The sequence below is a fragment of the Nymphaea colorata genome, chromosome 5 (assembly GCF_008831285.2).
Source record: "Nymphaea colorata isolate Beijing-Zhang1983 chromosome 5, ASM883128v2, whole genome shotgun sequence".
Lineage (NCBI taxonomy): Eukaryota > Viridiplantae > Streptophyta > Magnoliopsida > Nymphaeales > Nymphaeaceae > Nymphaea > Nymphaea colorata.
The window spans coordinates 25,020,253-25,037,208 of NC_045142.1; positions in this window are offsets into that span (position 1 = coordinate 25,020,253).

A 16,956-nucleotide genomic window follows, 5' to 3' on the forward strand; every position below is an offset into this window, starting at 1 on the left:
CAGGTGTGTTTTGCACTGTTGTTTCTCATCTTGCTGATAATCTTGTTGTCCTTCTTCAGAGGTAATATTTAATGATCTATCTCATCTTGAGTTGTTAATGATTTATGTCTTCTTGTGCTTTCTATTTTCCTCGTTTTGGTGGTAATCATTTGTTCACTTGTCCGTTAGCTGTGATGGGATTTCTCCCTATAATGCATATACAAAACCAAACGTATATACCCTAAAACAGGATCATGCTCATGCTAAATCATTGAAATAAACATAACCTTAAACTTAAAGTGGAAGCGTACCTGAATCCATCTGAAGAACTGGACGGTAGATCGCGATAGGATCTTCCAGGGTCTTTGCGGCGCGCTTGAGGTCTCTCTCAGATGGGAAAGAGGAAAACCCTAGAAACCAATGTTTCAGGTAACCATTGCACGACCCCAGGGACCACTACCATTTTATAATGAGGACAATTACGAATTTCACCCATCAAAGAGTCCGTAATTACGTACTGGTATCTATACATTTCAAAATTACCCCATACCATCTAAAATAACGTAATATCCCAAAATGCAATCACTTAAGCGGATATTTACGTTAAGACAGCCATGATGTCTGAAATTCCTCATAGACATATGTCGGCTCACCAAATGATCTTACAATCTCTCACTTGGGCCAAATATATCTTTATACATTCAGACATTACACAAAACCTTAGGAGCTCATAATTGCTATCTTATAAACGTCATTTTCACCAATCTCGTCCATGACCATATCAACACAGAACCAAAGCGGCTTTCGCTATAATAAAATTAGCTAAACCTTCAATGATCACAAATGTTAACATAATCAATGACATAGATCTGATATGGATGTATAGCATGAGAATTACATGTAATGTGATTACAACATGTCTATTCTCAACTGGTCCAACTTTAAAACCTTATGGAGATCAAAACATAAACACAAAATGGAACCAAAGAACTTTAAACTTTATTCTGCAGAAAACTGAATACGTGTTCATACATTAGAGCAAACAAAATACAAACTCCCACTAAACCAGCACATCATCCAAGGATAACACCCCCATATGAACAACATGTTCGTGAAAGACCTTATGTGTTAAACCCTTGGTAAGCGGATCCGCAATCATAGAGTTTGTCCCAATATGCTCTAAAGAAAACTGACCATTCTGTATCCCCTCTTTAACAACCCAAAAACTTAATGTCGATGTGTTTCGACTTTGACAAACTGTGGCTGTTATAAGAGTACATGACTGCTGAATTATTGTCACACAACAACCTTAGTGGTCTTTCTATACCATAGATAATGCGCAGCCTCGTGACAAAATTCTGCAATCACAAAACCTGATTGAATGTCATTATCTTGGCACCTAGCAAAGTCAGAATCTGAATACCCAATGATCTCCCACTGGTCTGACTTCCTATATGTGAGCATAAAACCTTTTGTTCTTTGTAAGTACCTCAATACCCTTTTGGCTGCTTTCCAATGATCCATACCAGGATCACTTAAGTATCTGCCTAACATTCTAATGATAAATGTAATATCCAAACGAGTACAAACCTAAACATACATAAGGCTTCCCACAACAGACAAATAGGGAATCCTTTCCATTTCCTTAGATTCGATTTCACTTTTAGGGCACTGTTTGAGACTAAACTTGTCTCCTTTAGTAACTGGAGTATTTACAATCCTTCATGTTATATCGCTGAAGCACATTATCAATGTAGGCCTTTTGTGATAATCCAAGAATACCCCGAGAACGATCTCGAAATATTTGGATCCCCAATACAAAAGATGCACAACCAAGATCCTTAATGTCAAACTTTGTTGACAAAAATTTCTTAGTTTCATGTAATATGCCCACATCATTACTTGCCAGCAATATATCATCGACATATAAAACCAGAAACATAAATTTACCCCCACTAAACTTTTGGTATACACATTCATCAACCATATTAATTTCGAAGCCAAATAAAACTATAACTTGATTAAATTTGTAATACCACTGACGAGAAACTTGCTTTAGCCCATAGATGGATTTCTTGAGTTTGCAAACCATTTTCTTTGCATCACCTGAAACAAAGTTTTCTGGTTGCACCATATATATCGTTTCATCAATGTCTCCATTTAGAAATGTTGTCTTAACATCCATCTGATGCAGCTCTAAGTCAAAATGAGTTACAAGTGCCATTATAGTCTTGAAAGAGTCTTTCGACAAAACTGAAGAGAAAGTCTATGTATAATCAATGCCTTCTTTTTTAGTAAAGCCCTTTGCAACAAGACGTGTCTTATACCTTTCGATGTTTCTTAATGAATCCCTCTTGGTTTTAAATATCCATTTACAACCAATGGGTTTCACACCTTCAGGCAAGGGAACAACTTCCCATACATCATTATCCATCATGGACTTTATTTCCTCATTCATGGCATCCATCTACTCAAGAGATTTAGAACTCTTTATTGCTTACTGGAGGTTGACAGGATCATCTTCCATTAAGCCCATATCAACATCATGTTCTTGGAGATAGACAAAATCATTTGAAATTGTATTTCTCCTCTCTCTAGTGGATCTCCTCAGTGGCACCTCTACTTGATTTTCTTGAGGTTGTTGAGTTTGTTCTTCAGTATGGAGATCGACATCATTGCCTTCTTCTGAATAGAGTGAACTCAGGTCCCTCTTCAAAGGCAATGCTTCTAACCTGATCACCTCCACAAACTCAATATCCTCAAAGAAATGAGCATTTCCCTTTTCAAAGAAAGACTTACTGGATGAATTATAAAACTTATAACCCCTTAATGTTTGTTCATTTTCCATTTATACATTCAATGCAAACATTAAAGTCTGCAAAATCAAGGGACTCAAGAATTCCTTTTGACATAAGCCTTTACATTCTCTTTTCAGAAATTTGTCCTAAGCGCTAATGCCATAACATAGTTGAATTCTCTTTGGCTAATTTTCTTTTAGTACCACTAAACGTAACATGCAAGGTTTCATTATATGAAGTAACTGTATCAAGCAAATAAAGGTTATCGCTACTAGACAAAGAACCAGTGACAATCAAATTTGAGTACAGAAACAACTTAAATTTACTTCCTTCAAATGAACAATAATAACCAAACTTGTTCAATGAGGAAATAGGAAACCAAATTCCGTCTAAAAGATGGTACCACATAAGTTTCTGTCAAATTCAAATAGCAACCAGTCTTTGACAATAACCGAAAATCTGCTATGGCTTCAACCTTCGCCTTCTTGCTATCGCCCACATAGATGAATCTTTTAGCATCAATTGGCGTTTGACAATTTAAGCAGCTTTGCATAGAAACACTTATGTGAGTAGTAGTACCTGAATCTACCCACCAAGTGTTTCTGGGTACTGAAGTTAAATTAACCTCAGAACAAACCAAAGTGAGAAATGTACCCTTCATTTCACGTCATGCGTGATACTCAGTACAATCCTCCTTCATATGACCTTCACCTTACAAAAGAAGCAGCCTGATAGGCATTCCTTATGCTTCTTTTGTTTCTTAACGGATGATTGGTCAACTGCAACTTCCTTAACAGTCTTTCTTTTCTTACTTAAAAAAAATCGAATCATTTAACTCAGGAATAGTACTCAAAATTTGTAAATATCATATAAGCAGAACTCACTGTATAAAGAACAAACCAAAGCATGCTCACAATCAATACATGTACAAAGATGAAACAACAAATATAAATGAATTTAAATACAATGGCCTAAATCTCATCACAAGGTACCGGTGCAACGTTAATATCCAATCTTTGGATTAAAATACTAACTGCAAGTGGTATTCTTGGTCAACAATGAATATAGATAATTAACCCTGTCAAACAACGAGCCTATCTTTGGATTGATTCGCTATTCACATGGAAATTGGAAACCTGAAAAATTATCACATATTCATTGCCCTTTATACTTAAATCTGACCAAGCAACAATCCTCCTTTGGGTTGATCATTGCCCGCATGGATCAAGTATACTATCATCTAATGTTCAAAACAGGCAAATTCGTACAACAGAGGTCACTTTCGCGACATAAAATACAAACTTACTCATTTCAAACAACAGACATTGCCAAAGATTAAATTCATAATTCAAATATTCATCTAAAGTACACCCACAAATTTAAAAACATGCAAAACATGATACATGAATTAAAATTTACATACAAAATTTGCCATTCATTGAATCTAAAACCAAATGATTCAATGATGCGACACATACAAAATTGCCTTACATGAATCCAAAATCTCATGCATAAACCAAATTACATACAAATTTGCCCTACATTAAATCCAAAACCAAATGATTCAATGATATGGGCTCAAAAGAGTCCAAAATTTTATAAACTGATACCATAATTGTGCTTAAGTGGGTCAAGAACCACTGAATCGGCCTTAAAGTGGCCCTTGTCGTTCTTAAACCGCAACTAGAACACCCACATGCCCCTAAATAGGGCTGAACCGGTCCAAAAATTGGACGAACCGTTCAAAATTAGACCGTATCGGTTCAAAAAACCCACTGACCCGGTTAATAAATGGCTAAAACCGGTTCCAGAACTGAATGAACTGGTTTGAAAAGCCCTGAATCGGTCTGAAAACTAACTGAATCAGTCTGAAAGTGCACTGAACCGGTCTGAAAACAACTGAACCGTTCTGAAAAGGGTCTGAATCGGTTCTAAAACTGAGTGAATCCGTCCTAAATTGGTCTGAATCGGGTTTAAAAAGGTCAGAACCGGTCTCAAAAACAACTGAACCGGTCCAGAAAAGATCTGAATCGGTCCCCAAAAGGTCCGAAACAGTCTGAATCGGACCGAATCGGTTCTGAATCAGATTGAACCGATCTGAAACCGAATGAACCGGTTCGAGTCTTTTCCAAAAACTGGTTTAAAAAAATGAATCGATTTACATAACTTAAACCACATGGATACGAGGCGGGTCCGACAGGACCTGACCCGGTCCGAAAAAAACTTAATGCGGGCATAGGTGGGCGGCAAACGATTTTTTTTTTTTAAAGCTGATGGATCCGGAACGGGTCTGTCAAGACCTGACCCGGTCTGACCCGCCCGCTCTGACCCGCCCGCTCGACCGCACGAGCGGTCGCAGGCGTCGTCTCCACCGCCCGCCTGCCGAACGACAGGCGGGCGGTGGCCTTCCACGGGCAGGCCACCCAACTCCGTGGGTGGCCGCCGGCGGGTGCCGCCAGGACGGCCGGCCGTCGCCCACCAAAAAACCGGCCTTTTTCGGTTGGTTTTCTCCTGTTTTGCAAATCTGCCCTTTCTGAAGTTGGGCGGCTGAAACGGCAGCCAGAACGCCGCCGGCAAGGGAGTGGGTGGGCATCAGTTCGTCGCACGGCGCCGTCCAGCGACGGTGGACTCCCCGGCGAGGCTGGATGTGGCCAGACGGAGGTGGGTGAAGCCCTTTTCTCCCGCTATCGTCCCTCGCTGCCCTTCCTTCAAAACAAAAAACGAAGGTAGGGCGCACAGAAGGCGGCCGGTCGTCGCCCGAACCGGCCGTCGCAGCCCTCCTACCCCGCCAAAATGCCTGACTCCAGCCGTTGTGCCCCTCCCTTCTCTCCCTTTCTCCGGTTGCAACGGAAGCCGACGGCTTCCATCGCCCACGCGATGGAGGCCGTCGCCCCCTGTCCAGTTTTTTTTTTTTTTTTTGAAAACTTGCAGCCGAAGAACAGGGAAGAACCCAACGAGAAACGCACAAAATCATCCAAAAATTCAACGATTTAACGAAGAACAAGGACTCTGATACCAATTGATGGGATTTCTCCCCATAATGCATATACAAAACCAAACGTATATACCCTAAAAAAGGATCATGCTCATGCTAAATCATTGAAATAAATATAACCTTAAACTTAAAGCGGAAGCGTACCTGAATCCATCTGAAGAACTGGACGGTAGATCGCGGTAGGATCTTCCAGGGTCTTTGCGGCGCGCTTGAGGTCTCTCTCAGATGGAGAAGAGGAAAACCCTAGAAACCAATGTTTCAAGCAACCATTACACGACCCCAGGGACCACTACCATTTTATAATGAGGACAATTACGAATTCCACCCATCAAAGAGTCCGTAATTGCGTACTGGTATCTATACATTTTAAAATTACCCCATACCATCTAAAATGACGTAATATCCCAAAATGCAATCACTTAAGCGGATATTTACGTTAAGACAGCCATAATGTCTAAAATTCCTCATAGACATATGTCGGCCCACCAAATGATCTTACAAGCTGGTTGTAGAAATAGCTCTTAGGTGAACTTTGTCCATTTTGTGGGTTGTGAACTACATTGGTTTGTGGGGCCTGCCAACATGCAGTCTTCCACTAGTGTTCAGTGGATAATTCATGGCTCTTTCAAGGTACTCCTCTTCTGTTGCCCCAGCTATTATGATTTTTAGTATGAAAGGTCTATGGCAGAAAATGGAGATAAGGAGAAATTCCCCATTTATATGCACTTCTGGCCTGGGTTCATCTTTGACAGCAGGACTTCAAGGTGCGTATATTGTTACATCTGTTAGTTAATTCACAACATCCAGGTTTTGATTTTACAATCTCTTATTTATCAGTTGATGGGAAGTCCATTATCAAAGACGGAAAAGGGAATAAATAGAGTCATGGCTTTGATACATTTAAGTACGGACTTGTTTGATGTAAATGTGAAAGCTAATTTTGATCTACATGACCTTTAACTGAGTGAGGATGCGTCTTCAATTGTTCGGTCTCACTGGACCTGGGTCCTTACCTAATATAAGTGGAGTAAAACCCAAGTCCAGACTGACTGAATCCTAGGAATATGAATGGCTTAGGCTGGTATTTAACTCAGGCTTTCCCATGTCCAATCTAATTTCAGATTCAGGTGAGGACGTGGTTCTAGATGTTGGTACTAAATTCTGGTTCAACTGGGTTGAAATTTGAAAATTTACATGGGGATGAGATCCTTGTTGCATATCCAGGACACAACACAACAAACTGAATACAGATCATGTCATCTTGGTACAAATCAAATATCAAAATTGACACAAATTAGTGCTTTGAAGCAACCACAGTTTTGGAATTATTTATCTTTTCTTAATATCTGTTTGTTCCTTGTATGCTATCTGGACTTGCCACTTGTTGGGTTTTGGTTATAAATTTATAATTAGGTATATGGTCTTCACATGTTTTTATCAAAGATATCATTTTAAGGAGATGTGACCTAACATTCACATCAAATTTTTGTTGCCATTGGCAGGGAACGATGAATGTATACCAAAAGTAACTTCTATTGCCTCTTATGTAGGATTTGCAACATTGTTTAGTATTCTTGATTTTCTTTTTAGAATTTGGAATATTTCAGGCACTCGTGAAAAGGCTTGTACTTTTGGTTTTTCTTTTTCTTTTTTTAGTCTGTGTGTGTGTGTTATCTTGTAGTTAGTGAGCAACTGTTCAACTTCGTTAGTAAATATAGGTTCATTTCTTCATTTTCTTGGTGAGTTTCTGTTCATTTTTTTTTTAAATCGCTTCTTTTTTTGTTTGAACTCTCTAACATGCAAGGAAGGTGCAATTCGATAGGTGGGATAAAATCGACAAATCTAGTTGTGTTTGATTTTTTAGTTTGATTGTGTAATTGAGCTTTTATGTCAGAAGGCACAAGGATTTGTTGAGAATGTTGTACCTTGGAAGATTACCAGTTGGGTCTCGGTTGGCTTGAGGCCAAACAGGTGTAAAATGGGTATGTACTATCTTTTCATTCTTCAACCTACTTTAAAAGGTACAATTTATCCCTTTGTTTGTGGCCTACATGTGTATTTTTATGCTAGTTTGTGATTTGTTTGATGTAAATGTGAAAGCTAATTTTGATCTACATGGCCTTTAACTGAGTGAGGATGCTTCAATTGTTCGGTCTAACTGGACCTGGGCCCTTACCTAATATAAGTGGAGTAAAACCCAAGTCCAGACTGACTGAAACTAGGAATATGAATGGCTTAGACTGCTATTTAACTCAGGCTTTATTTCAGATTCAGGTGAAGAATGTTGGTACAGCTGGGTTGAAATTTGAAAATTTACGCAAACTGAATACAGATCCTATCATCTTGGTTCTGTTTCTAAGCTAGCCAGGACTCAGATCAGTGAGTGAAAACAAACCATTCTACTGGACTGGCTGCAGGTCCGACTTGTTGGTGGTCTTGGATGTAGTCGATGCAGTTGAAAATCTAGCTGGTCTGCAGTTAGATGGAACCTAAAAGCTTGTTCCATTTTCAATTTTTCAGAGTAGTGTAAAATACTTTTGCTGTCCCGTGGTTGCCAATTTATCTCAACTTGTGTGAATTTACCTAGATCTTGGCTGACTAATGCTGGCTGCAAAAAGTTGTCTTTGCAGTAGGCATTAGGTAGGAATGATTCGCACAAAGATAGACAAGTAGTGTTTTTGTTTGTTTGTACCTTCTGTTTACGAAATCTCCTGAGCTGACCTGCATGAACAGATCCGAAAATGGGCTTAGTGGTTGCTCTAAATTTTTAGGGTTAAGTTTGGGAGTCGACCAATTGGGCATGCGAGCGGCCATTTGGAACAGATGCTTGAAGGTTGGTAGTTTTGAATTGTCAAGAAAAATCATGTCTGTAATGTTTATTGAACTCTTTCAAATATTTTGTTGAAGTTATTCATACCTTGTGATGCAATGGTGCCTAGTTCCTTATCGACCATTGCACTGGTTCTGCCATAAAGGTAACATGTACCCCTTCAACTATTTGAAGGGTTAACAAGTCAGGGCAGTGGTGTCAATGGCACATTGAAGCAATCTTGGGAGTCGCATTGTGTCTTTCAGGGTGATTGACTCCTTAGGAAATTAATTTGCTGGATCCCGAGGAAGGATGGAATAAAAGGGTGGTTACTCATCTGGTATCGCTAGATCAAAGGGCTGAATAAGGGGAAAAGTTATGCTGCTGGAAAGGGGTATCCATCTTATTGGTATTGCCCCTTGGGTCATTGGCCATTGTGTGGAGGAGCCATATTTGTGGTTCAATCTGTATGCATCTGGGTTAAAGGTAATCAGAAGCTAGCCTATGTGATGAGGGATAATAATGTGCTTAGTTATGAAAGCTATCAGATTCAGTCATTCTTGGTTCGAATTTGAATTTTAATCTTTAATCTCATTGTTCTTACTATTTATTTGTCCACGTACAATTTAGTTTCCAATGGGTGATGATCAGAGAATATTATTGCCATTCATAATCTGAAGTTATTAGTCGATGGTAATTGTAGAGGCATGGGAAAAATCAACTGTTCAGGAGTGTGCTAATTTTATTGTCTACAATAATTGTGCACAATGAGTGGTTATTCTTTTTTAACTGTTATTTGACTGTCCTCAATGTTCAGCATTTTTTTTCTGGGTTGTGACGTTCTAATACCATTTCTTTTTTTCTGAAGAACTTATAATTTTTATTTTTTAGGATTATTTTTGAAGTATTCTAGGAATTGTAGTTGTTCTTCTATGTCTCCGACAAAATTTTCACCACATTAAAAATTGTTTTAAAATATAAAACAAACATAGTTTTTTATTTAAATTTCTTTGATATTTGTAAAATTGACACCAGTTTTCGGTTGAACAAATTAGGTTGGATTTGCAACATTATTTACTAATCATCATTCTTTTCTAGAATTTTGGATATTTGTCATTAACCTTGCAGGGCACTGGTGGAAAGGTTTGTATTTTTGTTTGCTTTGTTGATTGGACTCTTTTTTGTGCGTGAAAGTTTACATTGCTTTCAGAAATATGAACCTGATAACTGCACAAAAGATCAGACAAAAATTTTAGGACAAGCTTGAAAAAATGTGAAGGCAAAGTCTTGTCGGCATCCAACGTTATACTCCAATCCAGTTATATATATATATATATATATATATATATATATATATATATATATATATATTATTTATGCACATATAAGCTTATTTTATACACACATATAAGCTGATATAAGTTACATATCAAGTAGAAGAAGTGGACAATCAACTATTGTTCTATTGTGAGTATCAATTGACTACAGTTCACATAGATACTCTCGGGAAGGCACCATACTTTGTTGACATAGCTGAACATGGGTGCAGCTATGCGGCTTTATATTTTATGTGTATATTTTCTTGCATGTGCTTATTGTTGCTTATATATTTCTTTCTTATGTAACTGTTTCAACAGAGTGTATTGTCTTTTTGTTTCTTGGAATTGCAACTTCTACATGACCTTGTTTTGTATGGATCTAACATGGTGTGCATTGTCCCTCTAGGAAAGCCAGTCCTACATAAGCATTTCAAGGCAGCGGGTTAGGGCTGGGATCCATCATTGTCCCTTAATAACACATGAATATGAATTTGTATTACTTGGCCAATTATGTCTAAGCACTTTAGGACCAACACTAATTTAACCAGCTTCAAAATATGAAAAGATCGGTGTAGGCACTTTCAACTTCTGCCTTTATTTTCCGAGGCACACCTTTGTGCTGAATGGTTCAACAAAAATATTTTTTTTGCTAATTAGGATTAGCTTATCACATAAGTTTGTGCTAGTGTGATAAGGAACTAAGATATTCTCAAGTAAAATAAATTTTAAGTTTATTAATTTGTATTTCTTTGAATGTACCCAATTACTTCATCGTATCAGTAGGTCAACTATACTCAATTTAGTTAATTTATTTAATATAATGTGTTAGGTGAATGACTTTTTTCTGATCACTTCTAGCAAATTATCTATTGAAAACTTGTATGTACACACACAGTTATTTCTTTTTCATGAAAACTTTTACAAGGCAAACATGTAATTGTTTACTGATTTAACAATTATTCAAACAAACATATGATGTTTTGGGCTTTTTATTATTTGAAAAGCTTAGGTATATTTTTAGTAATATTAAAAAGTTCAGGTATGATTTAAAAAATCACCAGCTTTTTTGTGGTGTGGGAAATTTTATTATGATTATTTTAAATAAAGCTGAAAGTAGAACCTAGTGATGGCCCCCTCCCAACAGTCCTTATCTTCTATTGGAAAATTAATAATAATGGGGAAGCCATACATGAGTTCGAATCCAATTCATTGGAAATGTTGAAAGTCGATCATCCAATCATTCATAAAGAATTCTTGATTACCAAGAACAATTCCAGATGCCCTTCTTATAAAGCTATTTGTCAGTTACCCTTGTAATAGTCTTGTTGAGGTCTATGATCATCCACCAGCCACCGACAGGTGAAATTTCAATGTCTCTATGCCTCTAAGGTTATGACTTTCTTGAAGAACTGAGTGGTTATGTGTACGTTGAGCAGCTTCTGCACTGTATCTCAAGTGCTTCTACAGCGTTGGTAGTTTATACACAAGATATTCTCGCCGTTGTAAATCTATACTGGTGATGCGCTCACTGCTAGTTAGATTTTGTTATTTAAAAGTTGTATTGATATAAGATTTTGATTGTGATTAAAAGCGGATATAGGTTTTCTTTTGTTGATATTTGAATCCACATTTGTGAACTTTCAATAGAGCAGATATGATGGTAAATCCAATCCAATCTGACTTGTTGAATGGAATGCAATTGAGACAATTTCCTTCTAGAAATCAATTTTCTGTCACTATTTTTCAAAATCTTGTCTGCCTCGGAAACTCTAAAATTTGACCTGCTAGATGCAATATTATAATCTCACAAAATCTGTGCAAACCCACCTTGCTTGCAGATAACCTTCCTTTTCCTTATGATCAGCTTGCTGGCTGCTTTTCTACATAAAGTAGCTACAAAAACAACAGAAAACAATGAAAAATGAAGTTTACAGAACCAACCTGGTTTTTTGAATCGTTTGTCAATGAATTATCATAAACCAAGATTAATGGCGCTTCATCTACATTCAAAAGGGTCGATTATTGCTGCTAGCAATTAGTTCTAATTATAATAACATGTTTGCTCGTCATGATTCCATTAAAGGAGCAATACTATCAAGTAAACTAAAATATTGTCTCTGATCCACTAATGGTGCGGTTTCGGTAAGACCGGGCCGTTTAGTTAATCGGTTGTATATAATGTTCGTTCAATTAACAAGCATACATCATCCAAAGTCAGTGTGAACAAAGTACAAAAACACTATTAGTTAACAAACTTTTTGAATCACAATATCGATCTAGGACGTTCAAAGCATTGCATTCCCACTTATTAAAGCGCCCAATCAAGTTCGAAATGCGGCCCATATGAAAATTAAGGTGAAATCTAAATCACTAATTTATATAACGGAGCAATGTTTGATAGTTAATTCCAACAATGTTAAAACAGGGACTAAATTATCCCTTCATGGGGAGAAATTAAACATGGATCGGAACCAAAGCAAACAGAAAACCATCAAACGCTGGTAAAAGATGACCACTTAAGTCGAGGTAAGCCTTCCCGAGTATTAATTGCGTGTTATCCAGGAAGAAATCCATTAATAAGAACCTCTGTTTCAAGAGTGTTTATCTTCTTTTCTTTAATTCAATCACCTCCCTCTTTTTGGCCACCCACCATAATCGATCCCACTTCTTCCCAAAGGGTTCTCTCACCTGTGGATGAGAAAATGAGTTGAATATGAACGACGTTTATTTGGTATTGAATTCTCTCCTTGTCATACACAGCAGATTCAACGTTTCTTTTCTTTCTATCACACCTGCCTATTTTAAAACTTGCGAATTAATTATGGGTAGCGATGTCAACAAATTTTATTCCCCAACCTCATTTACCATATTTCGATATTTGGGTTATAATTTAAATTCAAAATAGACTCTAATTCAAATATGAATGGAAAAAGGTTTTCATATACATACGTACATATCATATCTGAATCACATCAAAGACTTTCAATATGTGTGGACTTTGTTTATTTATTTATTTAAATCTAAACCCGATTTCAATGGTAAGCATAAATTCCAATGCAATCTAAAACCAATCTGATTTCCTTTTAGTACCACGTTTGATGGGGAGGAAATTCCCTGCAGCAATGGAATACAATTTAAAACTTTTAAAAACAATTGTCCTGCCTATCAAACGTTAAGGGGGGCGTTTGTTAAGCTGGAAATGTACTGTTCACCAAAAAAAAAATTAAATTTCGACCGTTGAGGTCGATCCCGGAAGCATATTTCCACCCGAAGGAATGGCAATATATTTCCAGAAATTTTTTACGGCCCGTTAGGCACTCTTCTTCCTTCCTGCTGCTGCGAGTTCCTCACGCACAGCAGCCGCTGCCTCTTCGTCCTCGTCTTCTCCCTCCTCCTGCTCCGGCCACTCGCCTGCAGAAAAAGAAAAGGAAGAATGAAAGATAGCGCCACAGAGAAAGCGTCTGGAGTTCACCTTGGTTCTTGGGTGGGCCATTCTTCCTGTGGAATAGAGAGTGTTCTGGCTCTACCCAACAGGAAATAAACTTGATTTTCTAACCAGGAAGGGAGAGCGAACAAGGAGGGGTTCGGCCTTCGTCGTCCGGTGTCAAGCCCCTAGTGATGGAAGGGTATGCGGTTTTCCGGGATGTTAGAGTCGGAATTGTGTCATGTTCTTTTATGGGTACTCTTAGATTTATTTTCGTACTCGAGCTGGTTTCTTTTCACGGTGGGGTTGTGGTTTCTCGCACATGACAATAAAAATGGCGTTCCCTTCTTTGTGGGAATTGTTTCTTTGAAGTTTGGTGTTGTGGTTTTGCTGGGGTGGCAAGAATTGGCCTTTTCTTGTTTAAGTTGTATTTTTTATCGTAATTTTAGTCTGGATTGTTTCCATTGTGTTTTCTAGCTTCGGGGTGATTCCAGATGGTTTCGTTTTTTCCAAGAGATTTCGTGATTTCTCTTGACAAGCATCTCTGCCTTTGTCATGCTGGGTTTGGATGCGATAAATCTCTTTTTGTTATTGGCATGGCAAGCTATCGTTTCTTCGCCAGAAGTTGCGAAGGCGAGCAAACAGCAGATCATGGAGACGGAGCTAAGCACTCTTAGGGCGGAAAAATGGGCTTGCTCCCCGCATTTTTTTCAAAGGCAGGTGTTGATAATACACGCCTTCTCGAAGCGACGGACCGGTTCATCCAGAGGCAGCCCAAGGTAAAGTTCTACCAATAAATTTGATATTTGTTAGGTGGTGACAAACGTGCAGATTGCTGAGTTTCTCTATTATATATGTACAGTTTATATCTGAAACTGAAACTGTAGCATTCAAATCCTCGTTAGACTAACAATTTGTTGCTGTCAAGAGCTTGAGTACTTCAAACTGATTGTATCGGCATTAATTTTTTCCGTCTGCCTCTTTTTTTGGGTTTCTCATGTTTTTGTGTATTGGTTCTAACACTCAACATCTTCTATATGTTTTTGGGACAAGTGTGATTCTTTGGTGGCTTGGAACTTGATATACAGGTACTGTTTCCATTTGATAATGTAATGCATTTTTCTCATGGATCCATTTTGATGCAGCTAGGTGAATCTGCTGTCCCTTTTTTATTTTCCTTGTGCCGTCTAAGTAGTATATTGTTGTTTGTGTTGCATGTCTCCCTTCCTGTTCACTTATGAAACTCTGGAGAGCCTTCTTGTAGTGGCATGGTCTTTGGTCATATCTGTAAATTTTGATCATTTCTTGTTTGCTTCGGGTGAACCTTTGCAAGAGGTGAGGTTCGTAGATTAGAGCTGTCAAGAGCTTGATTCTACTCCAACAGAAAGCGGCAGGTGATGCTTCTTTGATTCTACTTCAACACAAATGAATTTTTGACATTATTAAAGTGTTAGTTTCTGTAAAATGAATGCTATCTTAAAGAATTTGGGTCCCATTTGGTTCTTCTTTTTATCTGCTTGCTAGGTTCCAATATTTACCTTGAAACTTTCAGGATGGTGTATCTTTTATAGCTTCTGTTTTCAGGGGTATGTCACAGATGTCAATGTATACAGGTTGTCATCATTCTTTGTGGCGATCAGAGACAATAATTTCTTGATTATATGCTCTGTTTGTTTTGTAGATCGGTTCCTTATTATCCATGTATGGCTGCTATACGGGCCTGAAAAAATGAGGTTGTGATAATGCTGAATTATACCACATGTGATGTTTGAATTTTACCACATGCGTCTACGTTTTTCCTTGTTATTGTTGTTTATGTGCTAGATCAATCTTCTTCTTCTAGAAAATCTGAAAAAATGTTTCCTTATTATCAAACTAAGAATTAATTTTCTGGAAATCTGGAAATATATTTTTTTATCATCAAACGCTGAAATATATTTCTGGAAATATATTTCTCAATCATCACACGCACATTAAAATGAGAATCAGAAAGATTATTCTCATTCTTTTTTACAGGAAATGTATTTCCAGAAATATATTTCCAATTCCATATTTCCAGACCATCAAACGGCCCCTAGATTAAAAAAATATATTTGTTGGGTCCGTTTCTAGAAACATATATTAAGAAAAGGGACAAAGCTTTCCCGGAGAGGAAATAGAAAGCCCATTTGAGCTTGGATCTGTTTCATACTTCGGCGGCAGACGCAGCCTCCGCTTCTTCGACCACCGGTGGTCGCAGGGAAGGATCAATGGAAGCATAAGGCGGCTCAGGATCAAAGCTTTCCCGGAGAGGAAATAGAAAGCCCATTTGAGCTTGGATCTGTTTCATGCTTCAGCGGCAGACGCAGCCTCCGCTTCTTCGACCACCGGTCAATGGAAGCATAAGGTGGCTCAGGAGCAGGAAGAAGAAGAGAGGGGCAATCCGATGGAGTTTTAGATGTTGGCCACTATCCAACACAATCGACCCAAGATGGGAACGGCTGTAGATGGACCGGTATTGATTTTAGAATCTGTCAAAAAAAAAAATCTCTAGATGGACTGGTATTGATTTTTGAATCTTTTGATATTCTGCGTACCTATTGTATGATGATGTTTTTCTTGTTATTTGTGTTATTTCTGCCCTGTGTGCTTGAGCGTTGTATGTCATCTTGTTTGCAAACGTAATAGAGTAGAGATATTTCGTGTTTTGGTTTTCTTTCTTGTGAAAAAAGAAATTGTTTTTGAGAACATGTTCTACTTTTGTACAGAAACTATGCTGAATTGAAAAACCCGAAATAAATACCCAAATTGTTCAAAAAAAATTGAATTTTGGTTTTCTGATATCCTCTTTTTCTGGAGAGCTAAAAGGCACTAAGTTTTGGTATAGACTCTTTACAATATAATGTTTTTATTAACCTGGGTTTGTGAAGGTATCAGAACTGGAAAAGTCTGTCCTTGTTTTAGGTAGAAGATTTTTTACTTTTGCTTTATGAATTAAAGTCTGAATGTGGGTCTGATTTTTCATATGATGTTCCTCTACTATCTCTGATGTCATCCCACAAAATTCAGGATGTTTTGAACTTTTAGTGGTTTTTGACAGATTTCTATATTGTTCCTTGTTTCTGTTTCTTAGGAACTATTTATTAATGCTATGTGGAAAAGATATGTTCAATTGTACTTTTTTTTAATGTTTTTTCAATCTTTCTAGTTCTTATTTCTCATTTTTCTTTAACCTTTAGGCCTTTGTATATCTATCAAATAGAGTAAAATTCTGAACCTGTCCACACTTACATTACAGGTTCAAGAATTTCCACTTAGGGAGATGGGGGCTCCTTAGGACATGTATGCTGTTTTTGCTTTAATTTTTGCGTACTGTTTTTGTGTATTAATGTTAAGAGGATTATCTCTTATCAAGTTTTGTTTGCACTATCTAGAGGTGTGGCCTGTGGTTTGTTATCAGATAGGAAAACCACAATTTGAGTCCTATAATTAGGACCTTTCTAAGTACATGCACGAGTGAAGAAATTTTTGTGAGCCTCTTGTTGCAGTTGATCTTAGACCTGAGCTTGTGTTTAAAATCATCTCAAACCATTCAAGTCAATCGAACTTAGTCCTGGAAATGGTCTTTTAGCTATGTAGGAAAATGAGCTATG